Source organism: Oncorhynchus keta, unplaced genomic scaffold (genome assembly GCF_023373465.1).
Source record: "Oncorhynchus keta strain PuntledgeMale-10-30-2019 unplaced genomic scaffold, Oket_V2 Un_contig_27604_pilon_pilon, whole genome shotgun sequence".
NCBI lineage: Eukaryota > Metazoa > Chordata > Actinopteri > Salmoniformes > Salmonidae > Oncorhynchus > Oncorhynchus keta.
This window is the reverse complement of record NW_026285612.1, coordinates 1-15,000: the sequence shown is the minus strand read 5'-3', so window position 1 is coordinate 15,000 and position 15,000 is coordinate 1. Positions and strand designations below refer to the sequence as shown.

At 38.6% G+C, this 15,000-nt stretch overlaps 2 long non-coding RNA genes across 3 annotated transcripts in view; both read left to right on the top strand.

Moving 5' to 3' along the window:
- The window catches only part of LOC127922908 (uncharacterized), an 11,608-nt gene extending 7,147 nt beyond the window's left edge, over positions 1-4,461 (top strand). The window contains exon 3 of the long non-coding RNA XR_008112773.1: positions 4,295-4,461. This is a non-coding gene — a long non-coding RNA (uncharacterized LOC127922908). The remainder of the gene's footprint in view (positions 1-4,294) is intronic.
- Positions 4,462-13,464: 9,003 nt separating this feature from the next.
- Positions 13,465-14,948, top strand: LOC127922909 (uncharacterized). Of its 2 annotated transcripts, none has more exons than XR_008112775.1 (3): positions 13,465-14,225; positions 14,390-14,471; positions 14,513-14,948. It is a non-coding gene; the product is annotated as an uncharacterized LOC127922909 (long non-coding RNA). The 2 variants fall into 2 exon arrangements; XR_008112774.1 differs by having other exon boundaries at positions 13,465-14,307.
- Positions 14,949-15,000: the final 52 nt, after the last annotated feature.

The following is a 15,000-nucleotide window of genomic DNA, read 5'->3' as shown; positions in this document are numbered from 1 at the left end:
AAGTAGGGCAAGTCTCTGATGGTGTGGAGCTCTAAGGGTCTCATCACATTCAACCCTTCTGAAAGTCGGATCTGTCTTTTGTATACAGGGCTTTCTGAAAGTATTCAGGCCCCTTGACTTCTTCCACATTTTTTGTTACATTACAGCCTTATTCTAAAATGGATTACATTTATTTTTTCCCTCATCAATCTACACACAATACCCCATAATGACATCACAATACCCCATAATGACATCACAATACCCCATAATGACATCACAATACCCCATAATGACATCACAATAGCCCATAATTGACAAAGCAAAAAAAAAACAAGATTCTTCCTAGCGCTGGCTGCCCGGCCAAACTGAGGAATCAGGGGAGAAGGACCTTGGTCAGGGAGGTGACCAGGAACCCGATGGTCTCTCTGACAGGGCTCCAGAGTTCCTCTGTGGAGATGGGAGAATCTTCCAGAAGGACAACCATCTCTGCAGCACTCCACCAATCAGGCCTTTACGGTAGAGTGGCCAGATGGAAGCCACTCCTCAGTAAAAGGCACATCACAGCCAGCTTGGAGTTTGCCAAAAGGCACCTAAAGGACTCTTAGACCATGAGAAACAAGATTCTCTGGTCTGATGAAACCAAGATTGCTCTTTGGCCTGAATGCCAAGCATCATGTCTGGAGGAAACCTGGCACCATCCCTACATGGTGGCAGAATTATGCTGTGGGGATGTTTTACAGGGACTGGGAGACTAGTCAGGATCAAGGGAAAGCTGAACAGAGCAAAGTACAGAGAGATCCTTGAGGAAAACCTGCTCCAGGGCACTCAGGACCTCAGACTGGGGCGAAGGTTCACCTCCCAACAGGACAACGACCCTAAGCACACAGACAAGACAATGCATGAGTGGCTTCGAGACAAGTCTCTGAATGTCCTTGAGTGGCCCAGCCAGAGCCCGGACTTGAACCCGATCAAACATCTCTGGAGAGACCTGAAAATAGCTGTGCAGTGACGCTCCCCATCCAATCTGACAGAGCTTGAGAGGATGTGCAGAGAAGAATGGGAGAAACTCCCCAAATACAGGTGTGCCAAGCTTGTAGCGTCATACTGAAGAAGACTTGCATCTGTAATCGCTGCCAAAGGTGCTTCAACAAAGTACTGACTAAAGGGTCTGAATACTTATGTAAATGTGATATTTCCGTTTTTGATGTCATTATGAGGTATTGTGATGTCATTATGAGGTATTGTGATGTTATTGTGTGTAGATTGACAAGGGGCAAATAACGATTTAATTTAATTTTAGAATAAGGCTGTAACCTAACGAAATGTAGAAGAAGTGAAGAGGTCTGAATGCTTTCTGAATGTACAGTACCTTCAGAATGTATTCATACCTCTTGACTTCTTCCACATTGTTGTATTACAGCCTGAATTCAACATGGATTATATGTTTACACAATGACAAAGTGAAAACATGTTTTTAGAAATGTTTGCAAATTGATTGCAAATGAAATATTTTAAAAATTTCATATTTCTACAAGTATTCATGCCCCTGAGTCACATAGTAGAATCACCTTTGCCAGAGATTACAGCTGTGAGGCTTTCTGGGTAAGTCTCTAAGACCTTTACACGCCTCGATTGAACAATATTATAATTCTTCAAGCTCTGTCAAGTTGGTGGGGAATCATTGCTAGACAGTCAGTCAAGTTTTGCCGTAGATATTCAAGCTGATTTTAAGTCAAAACTGTGACTAGGCTACTCCCAACAGCCATTTAAAACATGTCTCACGTTGTCACATTCAACACAACCAGAAACGAGAGAAGACATCTGTCACGAGGCCTAAATCACATCCACGAGGACTGTTCTGCTGTAGCCGAAAGAGATGAATGGGTATGTTGAGAGTAGAGAGACACGGGCCTTGGGGACTGTCGTCAGCTCTGTACTAGCCCGAGGGCTGTAGTGACAGGCCTGTTGTCCTACATGATGCTGTAGTGCTGTAGTGACAGGCCTGTTGTAGTGACAGATCTGTTGTCCTACATGATGTTGTAGTGACAGATCTGTTGTCCTACGTGATGTTGTAGTGACAGGTCTGTTGTCCTACGTGATGTTGTAGTGCTGTAGTGACAGATCTGTTGTCCTACGTGATGTTGTAGTGACAGGTCTGTTGTCCTACGTGATGTTGTAGTGCTGTAGTGACATGTCTGTTGTCCTACGTGATGTTGTAGTGCTGTAGTGACAGGTCTGTTGTCCTACGTGATGTTGTAGTGCTGTAGTAACAGGGCTGTTGTCCTACGTGATGTTGTAGTGCTGTAGTGACAGGCCTGTTGTAGTGACAGGTCTGTTGTCCTACGTGATGTTGTAGTGCTGTAGTGACAGGCCTGTTGTAGTGACAGGTCTGTTGTCCTACGTGATGTTGTAGTGCTGTAGTGACAGGCCTGTTGTAGTGACAGGCCTGTTGTCCTACGTGATGTTGTAGTGCTGTAGTGACAGGTCTGTTGTCCTACGTGATGTTGTAGTGCTGTAGTGACAGGTCTGTTGTCCTACGTGATGTTGTAGTGCTGTAGTGACAGGTCTGTTGTCCTACGTGATGTTGTAGTGCTGTAGTGACAGGTCTGTTGTCCTACGTGATGTTGTAGTGCTGTAGTGACAGGTCTGTTGTCCTACGTGATGTTGTAGTGCTGTAGTGACAGGTCTGTTGTAGTGACAGGTCTGTTGTCCTACGTGATGTTGTAGTGCTGTAGTGACAGGTCTGTTGTCCTACGTGATGTTGTAGTGCTGTAGTGACAGGTCTGTTGTAGTGACAGGTCTGTTGTCCTACGTGATGTTGTAGTGCTGTAGTGACAGGTCTGTTGTCCTACATGATGCTGTAGTGCTGTAGTGACAGGTCTGTTGTCCTACGTGATGTTGTAGTGACAGGCCTGTTGTAGTGACAGGTCTGTTGTCCTACGTGATGTTGTATTGCTGTAGTGACAGGCCTGTTGTCCTACGTGATGTTGTAGTGCTGTAGTGACAGGCCTGTTGTAGTGACAGGTCTGTTGTCCTACGTGATGTTGTAGTGCTGTAGTGACAGGTCTGTTGTCCTATGTGATGTTGTAGTGCTGTAGTGACAGGTCTGTTGTCCTACGTGATGTTGTAGTGACAGGTCTGTTGTCCTACGTGATGTTGTAGTGCTGTAGTGACAGGTCTGTTGTCCTACGTGATGTTGTAGTGCTGTAGTGACAGGTCTGTTGTCCTACATGATGCTGTAGTGCTGTAGTGACAGGTCTGTTGTCCTACGTGATGTTGTAGTGCTGTAGTGACAGGTCTGTTGTCCTACGTGATGTTGTAGTGCTGTAGTGACAGGTCTGTTGTCCTATGTGATGTTGTAGTGACAGGTCTGTTGTCCTATGTGATGTTGTAGTGACAGGTCTGTTGTCCTATGTGATGTTGTAGTGACAGGTCTGTTGTCCTATGTGATGTTGTAGTGACAGGTCTGTTGTCCTATGTGATGTTGTAGTGACAGGTCTGTTGTCCTATGTGATGTTGTAGTGACAGGCCTGTTGTACTTCATGATGTTGTCGTTCTCTCTCTCTCTGTTACTCTCTCCTCTTCTCTCTTCCTCTTTCTCTTTGTCTCTCTCTCTGTTACGCTCTGTCTCTCTCTCTGTTACGCTCTCCTCAACTCTCTCTTCTCTTTCTCTCTCTCTCTCTCTCTCTCTCTCTTCTCTTTCTTTCTCTCTCTCTCTCTCTCTCTCTCTCTCTCTCTCTCTCTCTCTCTCTCTCTCTTCTCTTTCTTTCTCTCTCTCTTCTCTCTTCTCTCTCTCTCTCTCTTCTCTCTCTCTGTCAGTCACTATATACTATAGATTATCTTGAGTGCCATCCAAGTCCTGTCTCCTCAGGACAACAGTGATTTCAGCAGTTGGCTTTGTGTTTTAGTTTCCTTTTTACATCGTCACCACACAGCCAGCAAAGCAGTGTTTCTACCTTTAGTCATACCAGAGGTTAGGGCCTTGGTATGTCCTGCTACTGACTACCTTTAGTCATGCCAGAGGTTAGGGCCTTGGTATGTCCTGCTACTGACCTTTAGTCATGCCAGAGGTTAGGGCCTAGTCATGTCAGAGGTTAGGGCCTTGGTATGTCCTGCTACTGACTGACTACCTTTAGTCATGCCAGAGGTTAGGGCCTTGGTATGTCCTGCTACTGACTGACTACCTTTAGTCATGCCAGAGGTTAGGGCCTAGTCATGCCAGAGGTTAGGGCCTAGTCATGCCAGAGGTTAGGGCCTTGGTATGTCCTGCTACTGACTGACTACCTCCTCTTCCCTCTCTGCCTCTCTGCAGTGTAAGTATGACTTCTGCTGGATCTGTCTGGAGGAATGGAAGAAACACAGCTCTTCTACTGGAGGTTACTACCGCTGTACCCGCTATGAGGTCATCAACCAGGTGGAGGAGCAGAACAAAGACATGACTGTGGAGGTGTGGAGTACACACACACACACACACACACACACACACACACACACACACACACACACACACACACACACACACACACACACACACACACACACACACACACACACTTGCTCTTTCACCCACTCTCTCACTCTCATTCACTCACTTGCTCTCACACTCACTCTTTCACACTCACTCTTTCACTCACTCACTCTTTCACTCACTCACTCTTTCACTCACTCACTCACTCTTTCACTCACTCTTTCACTCACTCACTCTTTCACTCACTCACTCTTTCACTCACTCACTCTTTCACTCACTCACTCTTTCACTCACTCACTCTTTCACTCACTCACTCACTCACTCACTCACTCACTCACTCACTCACTCTTTCACTCACTCACTCTTTCACTCACTCACTCTTTCACTCACTCACTCACTCACTCACTCTTTCACTCTTTCACTCACTCTTTCACTCTTTCACTCACTCTTTCACTCACTCTTTCACTCACTCTTTCACTCACTCTTTCACTCACTCTTTCACTCACTCACTCACTCACTCACTCACTCACTCACTCTTTCACTCTTTCACTCACTCACTCACTCACTCCACTCACTCACTCACTCTTTCACTCACTCACACTCACTCACTCACTCACTCACTCACTCTTTCACTCACTCACTCTTTCACTCACTCACTCTTTCACTCACTCACTCTTTCACTCACTCACTCACTCACTCACTCACTCACTCACTCACTCACTCACTCACTCACTCACTCACTCACTCACTCTTTCACTCACTCACTCACTCTTTCACTCACTCACTCTTTCACTCACTCACTCTTTCACTCACTCACTCTTTCACTCTTTCACTCACTCTTTCACTCACTCTTTCACTCACTCTTTCACTCACTCACTCACTCACTCTTTCACTCTTTCACTCACTCACTCACTCACTCACTCACTCACTCACTCACTCACTCACTCACTCACTCACTCTTTCACTCACTCTTTCACTCACTCACTCACTCACTCACTCACTCACTCTTTCACTCTTTCACTCTTTCACTCACTCACTCTTTCACTCACTCACTCTTTCACTCACTCACTCTTTCACTCACTCACTCTTTCACTCACTCACTCACTCACTCACTCACTCACTCACTCACTCACTCTTTCACTCACTCACTCACTCTTTCACTCACTCACTCTTTCACTCTTTCACTCTTTCACTCACTCTTTCACTCACTCTTTCACTCACTCTTTCACTCACTCTTTCACTCACTCACTCACTCTTTCACTCTTTCACTCTTTCACTCACTCACTCACTCACTCTTTCACTCACTCACTCACTCTTTCACTCACTCACTCACTCACTCTTTCACTCACTCACTCACTCACTCTTTCACTCACTCACTCACTCTTTCACTCACTCACTCTTTCACTCACTCACTCTTTCACTCTTTCACTCACTCTTTCACTCACTCTTTCACTCACTCTTTCACTCTTCACTCTTTCACTCACTCACTCTTTCACTCTTTCACTCTTTCACTCACTCACTCACTTTCTCACTCACTTTCACTCACTCTTTCACTCTTTCACTCTTTCACTCTTCACTCACTTCACTCACTCACTCACTCACTCACTCACTCACTCACTTTCACTCTTTCACTCTTCACTCACTCACTCACTCACTCACTCACTCACTCACTCTTTCACTCACTCACTCTTTCACTCACTCACTCACTCACTCACTCACTCACTCACTCACTCACTTTCACTCTTTCACTCTTTCACTCACTCACTCTTTTCACTCACTCACTCTTTCACTCACTCACTCTTTCACTCACTCACTCTTTCACTCACTCACTCTTTCACTCACTTTCACTTCTTCACTCACTCACTCTTCACTCACTCACTCTTTCACTCACTCACTCTTTCACTCACTCACCACTCACTCACTCACTCACTCTTTCACTCTTTCACTCTTTCACTCACTCACTCACTCACTCTTCACTCACTCACTCACTCTTTCACTCACATCACTGTTTTACTCACAGTCACTCTTTCACTCTGTACTCACTCTTTCACTCAGACCACTCTTTCACTCACTCACTCTTTCACTCACTCACTCCACTCACTCACTCTTTCACTCACCTCTTTCACTGTACTCCACTCACTCCAGCCCTCACTCACCTCTGTCCTGTGTTATACTCTTTCACTCACTCACCAGCCCTTCACTCACTCACCTATATTGCTGTACTTCACTACCAGTCCACTCTGTTCTGTGTCACTGTACTCCACTCACTAAGACCAGCCCTGCCACTGGAGAGATGTACTTCTACAGTCACCTCTGTTCTGTGTTATATTGCTGTACTGACCAGCCCTGCCAGGGAGAGATGTACTTCTACAGTTCACCTCTGTTCTGTGTTATATTGCTGTACTCCACTCACTAAGACCAGCCCTGCCAGGGAGAGATGTTCTTCTACAGTTCACCTCTGTTCTGTGTTATATTGCTGTACTCCACTCACTAAGACCAGCCCTGCCAGGGAGAGATGTTCTTCTACAGTTCACCTCTGTCCTGTGTTATATTGCTGTACTCCACTCACTAAGACCAGCCCTGCCAGGGAGAGATGTACTTCTACAGTTCACCTCTGTTCTGTGTTATATTGCTGTCCTCCACTCACTAAGACCAGCCCTGCCAGGGAGAGATGTACTTCTACAGTTCACCTCTGTTCTGTGTTATATTGCTGTACTCCACTCACTAAGACCAGCCCTGCCAGGGAGAGATGTACTTCTACAGTTCACCTCTGTTCTGTGTTATATTGCTGTACTCCACTCACTAAGACCAGCCCTGCCAGGGAGAGATGTACTTCTACAGTTCACCTCTGTTCTGTGTTATATTGCTGTACTCCACTCACTAAGACCAGCCCTGCCAGGGAGAGATGTACTTCTACAGTTCACCTCTGTCCTGTGTTATATTGCTGTACTCCACTCACTAAGACCAGCCCTGCCAGGGAGAGATGTACTTCTACAGTTCACCTCTGTTCTGTGTTATATTGCTGTACTCCACTCACTAAGACCAGCCCTGCCAGGGAGAGATGTTCTTCTACAGTTCACCTCTGTCCTGTGTTATATTGCTGTACTCCACTCACTAAGACCAGCCCTGCCAGGGAGAGATGTTCTTCTACAGTCCACCTCTGTTCTGTGTTATATTGCTGTCCTCCATTCACTAAGACCAGCCCTGCCAGGGAGAGATGTACTTCTACAGTTCACCTCTGTTCTGTGTTATATTGCTGTCCTCCATTCACTAAGACCAGCCCTGCCAGGGAGAGATGTACTTCTACAGTTCACCTCTGTTCTGTGTTATATTGCTGTACTCCACTCACTAAGACCAGCCCTGCCAGGGAGAGATGTACTTCTACAGTTCACCTCTGTTCTGTGTTATATTGCTGTACTCCACTCACTAAGACCAGCCCTGCCAGGGAGAGATGTACTTCTACAGTTCACCTCTGTTCTGTGTTATATTGCTGTACTCTACTCACTAAGACCAGCCCTGCCAGGGAGAGATGTACTTCTGCAGTTCACCTCTGTTCTGTGTTATATTGCTGTACTCCACTCACTAAGACCAGCCCTGCCAGGGAGAGATGTACTTCTACAGTCCACCTCTGTACTGTGTTATATTGCTGTACACTCACTAAGACCAGCCCTGCCAGGGAGAGATGTACTTTGTTCACCTCTGTCCTGTGTTATATTGCTGTACTCCACTCACTAAGACCAGCCCTGCCAGGGAGAGATGTTCTTCTACAGTCCACCTCTGTTCTGTGTTATATTGCTGTCCTCCATCACTAAGACCAGCCCTCACATGTACTTCTACAGTCCACCTCTGTTCTGTGTTATATTGCTGTACTCCACTCACTAAGACCAGGCCAGAGAGATGTACTTCTACAGTTCACCTCTGTTCTGTGTTATATTGCTGTCCTCCACTCACTAAGACCAGCCCTGCCAGGATGTTCTTCTACAGTTCACCTCTGTTCTGTGTTATATTGCCTCCAGCCCTGGTACTCTGTGTCCTCCACCTAAATATTGCTGTACTCCACTCACTAAGACCAGCCCTGCCAGGGAGAGATGTACTTCTACAGTTCACCTCTGTTCTGTGTTATATTGCTGTACTCCACTCACTAAGACCAGCCCTGCCAGGGAGAGATGAGAGACTGAGGCAATAAGAATCTGTTGTTTTGTCATTGCTGGCAGAGGACACTGTGGCTGGCTGAATCAACACCCTATCACCTATCCCTCATAGGCTCTGGTTAAAAGTAGTGCACTATATGGGGATTATGACACCCTATCACATATTCCCCATAGGCTCTGGTTAAAAGTAGTGCACTATATAGGGATTATGACACCCTATCACATATTCCCCATAGGCTCTGGTTAAAAGTAGTGCACTATATAGGGATTATGACACCCTATCACCTATTCCTCATAGGCTCTGGTTAAAAGTAGTGCACTATATAGGGATTAGGATGCCGTTTGGGACTCTAGAGACTAGAGCAGGGTGGGGGAATATTCTAGAGACAAGAATATAATTCATATGAATATACAGGTCTGTTATATAAATATATAGGTCTGTTATAATTCATATAAATATATAGGTCTGTTACATAAATATATAGGTCCGTTATATAAATATATAGGTCCGTTATAATTCATATGAATATATAGGTCTGTTATATAAATATATAGGTCCGTTATATAAATATATAGGTCCATTATAATTCATATAAATATATAGGTCCGTTATAATTCATATAAATATATAGGTCCGTTATATAAATATATAGGTCTGTTATAATTCATATAAATATATAGGTCCGTTATATAAATATATAGGTCCGTTATAATTCATATAAATATATAGGTCCGTTATAATTCATATAAATATATAGGTCCGTTATATAAATATATAGGTCCGTTATAATTCATATAAATATATAAATCCGTTATATAAATATATAGGTCCGTTATAATTCATATAAATATATAGGTCCATTATATAAATATATAGGTCCGTTATAATTCATATAAATATATAGGTCCGTTATATAAATATATAGGTCCATTATAATTCATATAAATATATAGGTCCGTTATAATTCATATAAATATATAGGTCCGTTATATAAATATATAGGTCTGTTATAATTCATATAAATATATAGGTCCGTTATATAAATATATAGATCTGTTATAATTCATATAAATATATAGGTCCGTTATATAAATATATAGGTCCGTTATAATTCACATAAATATATAGGTCCGTTATAATTCATATAAATATATAGGTCCGTTATAATTCATATAAATATATAGGTCCGTTATAATTCATATAAATATATAGGTCAGTTATAATTCATATAAATATATAGGTCCGTTATAATTCATATAAATATATAGGTCCGTTATAATTCATATAAATATATAGGTCCGTTATATAAATATATAGGTCCGTTATAATTCATATAAATATATAGGTCCGTTATATAAATATATAGGTCCATTATATAAATATATAGGTCCGTTATATAAATATATAGGTCCGTTATAATTCATATGAATATATAGGTCCGTTATATAAATATATAGGTCCGTTATATAAATATATAGGTCCATTATAATTCATATAAATATATAGGTCCGTTATAATTCATATAAATATATAGGTCCGTTATATAAATATATAGGTCTGTTATAATTCATATAAATATATAGGTCCGTTATAATTCATATAAATATATAGGTCCGTTATATAAATATATAGGTCCGTTATAATTCATATAAATATATAAATCCGTTATATAAATATATAGGTCCGTTATAATTCATATAAATATATAGGTCCATTATATAAATATATAGGTCCGTTATAATTCATATAAATATATAGGTCCGTTATATAAATATATAGGTCCATTATAATTCATATAAATATATAGGTCCGTTATAATTCATATAAATATATAGGTCCGTTATATAAATATATAGGTCTGTTATAATTCATATAAATATATAGGTCCGTTATATAAATATATAGATCTGTTATAATTCATATAAATATATAGGTCCGTTATATAAATATATAGGTCCGTTATAATTCACATAAATATATAGGTCCGTTATAATTCATATAAATATATAGGTCCGTTATAATTCATATAAATATATAGGTCCGTTATAATTCATATAAATATATAGGTCAGTTATAATTCATATAAATATATAGGTCCGTTATAATTCACATAAATATATAGGTCCGTTATAATTCACATAAATATATAGGTCCGTTATATAAATATATAGGTCCGTTATAATTCATATAAATATATAGGTCCGTTATATAAATATATAGGTCCGTTATATAACTATATAGGTCTGTTATAATTCATATAAATATATAGGTCCGTTATATAAATATATAGGTCCGTTATAATTCATATAAATATATAGGTCCGTTATAATTCATATAAATATATAGGTCCGTTATATAAATATATAGGTCCGTTATATAAATATATAGGTCTGTTATAATTCATATAAATATATAGGTCCGTTATATAAATATATAGGTCCGTTATAATTCATATAAATATATAGGTCCGTTATATAAATATATAGGTCCGTTATATAAATATATAGGTCCGTTATATAAATATATAGGTGTGTTATAATTCATATAAATATATAGGTCCATTATAATTCATATAAATATATAGGTCTGTTATATAAATATATAGGTCCGTTATATAAATATATAGGTCCATTATAATTCATATAAATATATAGGTCCGTTATAATTCATATAAATATATAGGTCCGTTATATAAATATATAGATCTGTTATAATTCATATAAATATATAGGTCCGTTATATAAATATATAGATCTGTTATAATTCATATAAATATATAGGTCCGTTATATAAATATATAGGTCCGTTATAATTCACATAAATATATAGGTCCGTTATAATTCATATAAATATATAGGTCCGTTATAATTCATATAAATATATAGGTCCGTTATAATTCATATAAATATATAGGTCAGTTATAATTCATATAAATATATAGGTCCGTTATAATTCATATAAATATATAGGTCCGTTATATAAATATATAGGTCTGTTATAATTCATATAAATATATAGGTTCGTTATATAAATATATAGGTCCGTTATATAAATATATAGGTCCATTATAATTCATATAAATATATAGGTCTGTTATATAAATATATAGGTCCGTTATATAAATATATAGGTCTGTTATAATTCATATAAATATATAGGTCCGTTATATAAATATATAGATCTGTTATAATTCATATAAATATATAGGTCCGTTATATAAATATATAGGTCCGTTATAATTCACATAAATATATAGGTCCGTTATAATTCATATAAATATATAGGTCCGTTATAATTCATATAAATATATAGGTCCGTTATATAAATATATAGGTCTGTTATAATTCATATAAATATATAGGTCCGTTATAATTCATATAAATATATAGGTCCGTTATATAAATATATAGGTCTGTTATAATTCATATAAATATATAGGTTCGTTATATAAATATATAGGTCCGTTATATAAATATATAGGTCCATTATAATTCATATAAATATATAGGTCTGTTATATAAATATATAGGTCCGTTATATAAATATATAGGTCCGTTATAATTCATATAAATATATAGGTCCGTTATAATTCACATAAATATATAGGTCCGTTATATAAATATATAGGTCTGTTATAATTCATATAAATATATAGGTCCGTTATAATTCACATAAATGTATAGGTCCGTTATATAAATATATAGGTCCGTTATAATTCATATAAATATATAGGTCCGTTATATAAATATATAGGTCCGTTATAATTCACATAAATATATAGGTCCGTTATATAAATATATAGGTCCGTTATAATTCACATAAATATATAGGTCCGTTATATAAATATATAGGTCCGTTATAATTCATATAAATATATAGGTCCGTTATAATTCACATAAATATATAGGTCCGTTATATAAATATATAGGTCCGTTATAATTCACATAAATATATAGGTCCGTTATATAAATATATAGGTCCGTTATAATTCATATAAATATATAGGTCCGTTATAATTCACATAAATATATAGGTCCGTTATATAAATATATAGGTCCGTTATAATTCACATAAATATATAGGTCCGTTATATAAATATATAGGTCCGTTATAATTCATATAAATATATAGGTCCGTTATAATTCACATAAATATATAGGTCCGTTATATAAATATATAGGTCCGTTATAATTCACATAAATATATAGGTCTGTTTTATATAAATATATAGGTCTGTTATATAAATATATAGGTCTGTTATAATTCATATAAATATATAGGTCCATTATATAAATATATAGGTCTGTTATATAAATATATAGGTCCGTTATATAAATATATAGGTCTGTTATAATTCATATAAATATATAGGTCCGTTATAATTCACATAAATATATAGGTCCGTTATAATTCATATAAATATATAGGTCTGTTATATAAATATATAGATCCGTTATATAAATATATAGGTCCGTTATAATTCATATAAATATATAGGTCCGTTATATAAATATATAGGTCCGTTATAATTCATATAAATATATAGGTCCGTTTTAATTCATATAAATATATAGGACTGTTATAATTCATATAAATATATAGGTCCGTTATATAAATATATAGGTCCGTTGTAATTCATATAAATATATATTTACTCTCAAGCTTAGCCTTTTGTCAACAACACTGTCATCTCAGATTTTCAAAATATGTTTCTCAACCATTGCAAAACAAGCATTTGTGTAACAGTATTGATGGCTAACGTACCATTTTTTCAACGAGGAGACTCTGTTAGATAGCAAATGTTTTGTTTTTACAAAAAATATTATTTGTGTCGACTAATCGCTCCGTTTTGTTCATCACATTTGGGGAGGGAAAAAAAATATATATATATATTAAGTCATTAAAAGGTGAACTTTTTTCCAAATTAACTCCATAATATCGACAGAAACATGGCAAACCGGTGTTTAGAATCAATCCTCAAGGTGTTTTTCACATATCTATCGACGATAAAATCCATCGTGGCAGTTTACTTTCTCTTCTGAAGAAATGGAACGCGCATGGATCTACAGATTACGCACACAGGACACCGGGCGGGACACCAGGTAAATGTAGTCTCTTATGGTCAATCTTCCAATGATGTGCCTACAAACACGTCACAATGCTGCAGACACCTCGGGGAAACGACAGAAACCGCAGGCTCATTCCTGGCGCATTCACAGCCATATAAGGAGACATTGGAACACAGCGGATTCAGAATCTGGGGCATTTCCTGTATGAAACATCATCTTGGTTTCGCCTGTTGCATTAGTTCTGGGGCACTCACAGATAATATCTTTGCAGGTTTGGAGACGTCAGAGTTTTGTCTTTCCAAGGCTGTCAATTCCATGCATAGTCGAGCATCTTTTCGTCACAAAATATCGCGCTTAAAACGGGCACGTCTTTTTATCCAATAATGACATTGCGCACCCATAGATTGAAGAGGTTAAATGGGCTCGCGGGCCGTAGTTTACCCGACTCTGGACTAGAGGTAACACTCACTGTCTGACAGGGAACTATCAGGATACTGAGTTTAGACACCAGAGGTAACAGGGAACTATCAGGATACTGAGTTTAGACACCAGAGGTAACAGGGAACTATCAGGACACTGAGTTTAGACACCAGAGGTAACAGGGAACTATCAGGATACTGAGTTTAGACACCAGAGGTAACAGGGAACCATCAGGATACTGAGTTTAGACACCAGAGGTAACAGGGAACTATCAGGACACTGAGTTTAGACACCAGAGGTAACAGGGAACTATCAGGATACTGAGTTTAGACACCAGAGGTAACAGGGAACTATCAGGATACTGAGTTTAGACACCAGAGGTAACAGGGAACTATCAGGACACTGAGTTTAGACACCAGAGGTAACAGGGAACTATCAGGATACTGAGTTTAGACACCAGAGGTAACAGGGAACTATCAGGATACTGAGTTTAGACACCAGAGGTAACAGGGAACTATCAGGATACTGAGTTTAGACACCAGAGGTAACAGGAAACTATCAGGATACTGAGTTTAGACACCAGAGGTAACAGGGAACTATCAGGACACTGAGTTTAGACACCAGAGGTAACAGGGAACTATCAGGATACTGAGTTTAGACACCAGAGGTAACAGGGAACTATCAGGACACTGAGTTTAGACACCAGAGGTAACAGGGAACTATCAGGATACTGAGTTTAGACACCAGAGGTAACAGGGAACTATCAGGATACTGAGTTTAGACACCAGAGGTAACAGGGAACTATCAGGATACTGAGTTTAGACACCAGAGGTAACAGGGAACTATCAGGATACTGAGTTTAGACACCAGAGGTAACAGGAAACTATCAGGATACTGAGTTTAGACACC